Raw genomic sequence first — 4,390 nt, forward strand, 5'->3', positions numbered from 1 at the left:
TATGCTTTTTTTTTGGCAAATCTTGTTTCGTCATGCTTACTTGTTTTGCAAAAGATGTGAAAACTGCTAAAAATTTGGGAGTTTATCTCTCCAGGATGAAATGCCTCAGGTTCGTATGTTATTTTGTGAAATCTTTGATGTCTGGGATTTGATTTCATGGGACCGTTTTCCAGTTCTTTTAGTTTTCTTTATATCCTGTTAGCCATGGACTATGTGTCAAAATGGGTAGAAACAAAGACTACCTGAACTAATGATTCACGAGTTGTTGCTGGATTTCTTAAATCCAACATTTTTAGTAGGTTTTGTATACCAAAAGTGATTATCAGTGATCAAGGTACTCATTTTTGCAATTGCACCATTGAAGCATTGATGCGTAAGTATGGAGTTCACCATTGAGTTGGTACTACCTACCACCCGCAGACCAACGAGCAAGTCGAGATTTCTAATCGCTAGATTAAAAGTATTTTGGAGAATACGGTCAACCCAAATCGCAAGGATTGGAGTACCTGATTGGATGACGCATTGTGGGCATATCGCACGGCGTATAAAACGTCAATCGGAATGTCTCCATACAGGTTCGTTTATGGTAAGATGTGTAATGTACCTGTTGCAATCCAGGATCATGCGTTTTGGGCAGTTAAGCAGTGTAATTTGAATGCGGATAGAGATGGCAAGGAAAGAAAGCTCCAACTTCAAGAGTTGGAAGAAATCCGCTTGGAGGCTTACGACAATGCACGACTTTACAAAAAGGTCATAAAGTCCATCCATGACAGACTATTGGATAATAAGCAATTTTCTATAGGTCAAAAGGTACTTCTGTTCAACTCACGATTGAAATTCATGCCAGGTAAGTTGCGGTCCCGATGGATTGGCCCATATGTTGTTGTCAACGTTTTTTCCAATGATGCAGTTGACATTAGAAGTTTAGAGACTAACAAAAGTTTTAACCTTAATGGTCATCGTTTCAAATCGTTTATAGATGTTTCAGAAATTGGCACTGTGGAGGAGGTCCATTTGCTCGACCTCGGTTCTAATTAATTTGTTAAATTACTTTTGGTCTAGCCATATACGTTAAATACAGGAGCTATTTGGAAGGCAATCCAAGATTTTCAAATTTTAGTCATTTTTATGTTTTTATTTGATATTTCTGTGTTCAAGAAGAGGTTGTTTCGGTTCCTATTGACAGAAATTCCTTGTCATGAGTGTGTTCTGTGCAGTTTTATTTTGGATTCGAGGCATAATTCTTGGGCAGGAGACTTTCCATGCCAAGACGTGCCCACACCTTATGTTAAATGCAAATGGGCACTTTTAAAAGATTGATGAACAGAAGACCTACGCTTTCAAGCTGTGCCCACACTTCACAGCAACTCTCTTAGGCGCGTTACAAAGAGATGGGCAGACGACTTCTACTTCCAAGGCATGCCCACGCCTTCCAACCACTGCAAAAAAAAGGGAGACCCTACCCTACAACCCTATTTTCTTTTCTTTTTCTTTTTTGGCCTTTTCTCCTTTATTCTTCCCCAATCTCCTCACTTCCTATTTGACCTATAGTCCGCCGCCATTGCCCACTCCCCTTAGCGCATGCTAACTGCCGCCACTGGTCCGAATCGGAGCAGCCCACATCGCAGCCACCCGCACCACGTCGCGTGTCTTCTAGATCACTGCCGCTCTCGCATGTCGTGCTGCCACCTGTGGTCGTCGCTCGCAGTCGGTCTCTTCCCCCTTTCGCTCTCTCTCCCTCGCGACCCTTGACAGTTCGCCGACACCAAGTGCCACAACGGCCATCGGTCCAGATCGCACCACTGTTGCGCTCCTCTCTCTAGCCGTTTGCCGTTGCTGCCACATAGTTCCTCAGTGGCCATTGCCTCTGCCCCTGTGTAATTGGGGGTTCTAGTAATCTGTTTTTGCCCCCAACTCCTATGGATATTGTGTTAGAAGGTCTACTGACAGAGTTTCCATGACTATTTGGTCATTCGTGGGATTGATAGTCTGCTTTTTATTATTTTTTGCGAAAGTGACGCCAGTGGGGTATCTTTGGTCCCTCTTCGTCGATTATTTTTGACTATTAACTGTGGGTTTTGTCAATTGTGGTCCCTTATCTCTATTTTACGCTTTCTTGTCGGCTTTGATGCTTTTGGAATTGACATATTTGGCCCTATATGGCTCCGAAAAAAGCCACTCCGTCTAAGGCATAGGCTTCCAACCCTCGTAAGAGGCGGGCCCCAATTCAATCCCCCACTAGATCACGGTTAGGTCTATCTAGGAGTACATTGTCTCCTGGGGTGTGGGGGGAACCTTTAAAAGACCTCCCATCTGAGCAGAAGGAGCGGTTGAGCTCCTTGGTGGTATGTCCGTTCGTCTCGTGCAAGTGTTTCTATCCCCCGATCCTCGACTAGTTGAACATTGCTAAGGAAGTAGAGCAGTTGTTCACTGCCATTGGGTGGGAACGGTATCTGGTTATTGACTATCCTTTGTATGAGGAGCTCTCTGTATGAATTTTACACCACCTTCTATTTTGAGAAATCTGATTCTCTAGTTTTAGACACACCGGGGATGATCAAATATAGGTTGCGGGGTACCCCACAGGAACACTCTATTAATGAGTTTAACGTGATTTTGGAATTTGTGAGTGAGGATACCCTCACCTCCGGGACTTACATCAACAGTGCTTGTGATCACCTAACCCTTTGCGAGCAACTATATCGAAATATGGAGTGTGTGATCCACAGACATTCAACTCTACAATCCGAGTCAATCTAGGGTCTCGTACCTTAAGGATCCTGTGCTGAAAGTTATCTACAGATTCCTGGCCTATAATTTCTTGGGCCGGAAAGATTCATCCGACACTTTCGCCAAAGCTGAATTTTAATTCCTCTGGTGTATGCGTAATAAGGTACATGTCAACTTTGGTTGTTGGGTGGCCTCTCAGTTGCAGTCCGTCCTTTGCAAGCGGCACAAGCCCTTGATTATGGGATCGCTCATCATTCACTTGGCCATCCGTTTGGGGGTATTGGACCTTGATAAGGACCATAAGCTCACTATGGCTCGCGAGCTTGAGCTTTTGGATTTGCGCAGTTTAGAGCGAATAGGCGTCATTCGCAAGATGGGTGATGCCTATCAGATAACGCCTCCAGGAGATGGTGTGCCTCAACCTCGGGTCCCTCCCACTACGCCCACCTCTGAGGCTGGTCAGGCGGGTCTTTCTTCCTCCGCTACTCCATCTTCTTGGGGCACTCACTTCCGTACTCTACAGGACTCGATTCATGAGTTGGGCGACCGAGTTGAGCATCTGGATAAGGATAACCGCCTCGCCGCCTTGCAAGTCCATTCTACTATTCAGACAGAAAATCTGGCAGCCTTCTTTGCCCATATTGGCTTTCAATCGCCTCATCCTTCTCTCCCATAATGCTTTTGGGCACTCGTTTGGCCTTCAGGGAAGCTCAATTTCCTTTCTTTTTTATTTCTGTTTTTCTTTACTTCATTGAGGACAATGTAGATTTCCGATGTGGGGGGGAGTAGTTCTAGCTCTTTAGGTTTGATAGAAAAGAAAAAAAAACAAAAAATAAGAAAAAAAGGAAAAAAATAAGAAAAAAAGAAATATATATGCTGAGTTCATTTGGCTACAGTTGAAAATGTCTAGAACTTGATACTATTATGATGATTGCAATTACTGTACAAGCATGAGCAGTGATATTATGTGGTTAAATGTCTTGTCTTCTTAATAATGAAATTGAATGATGAAGTTTGCAAGACTTGGCAATTAATATCCTGTTGTGAGCTATCGAGCCAATGAGCATTGCATTGATAACTGCTCTATGTTCTTCATTGAGTAATATCATACATGATTTGATTGTTCTAGAACTTGTTTTGTTATGCATATCAAGACCACATACCTGAATTTGATGCATTAGAATGATAAGGGCACTTAGGTTAACCATTTTTGCTTTCTAAAAGCCAACTTTCATCAGATCTCCCTTAATTGACCATGGTTGAACCTATATCTTTTCTTTATTAATAACCCATATCGTTGCCCCTAAACCTGTTATGTTCGAGCCCTATTTGTTTTTACCCTGTGTCAAAGGAATGTCTTAATTTCAGTGCATGATGATTTCGAATTGTGTTGAAAGAGGATGATTGAAGTTAGCAAGTGTGTCTATATTTCCATGTAGTTGTGTGTATTTGAAAAAAAGAAAAAAAGAGAAGAAAAAAAAGAGAAAAAGAAAGAGTTATGAAGTGCTATTGTCAATATATGTTATGTTGAGATAATTGGGTGAAACCCTTGGTTGCGCTGGCACTTGCTAATTTCTTGAAAAAATTTATGGGTATGCTTTGAAAAGATCATCGAATTGAAGAAGGAAACTGGGATTCATGCAGCGGGTCAATGGTATTT

This window comes from Coffea arabica, chromosome 3e (genome assembly GCF_036785885.1).
Source record: "Coffea arabica cultivar ET-39 chromosome 3e, Coffea Arabica ET-39 HiFi, whole genome shotgun sequence".
Classification (NCBI taxonomy): Eukaryota; Viridiplantae; Streptophyta; class Magnoliopsida; order Gentianales; family Rubiaceae; genus Coffea; species Coffea arabica.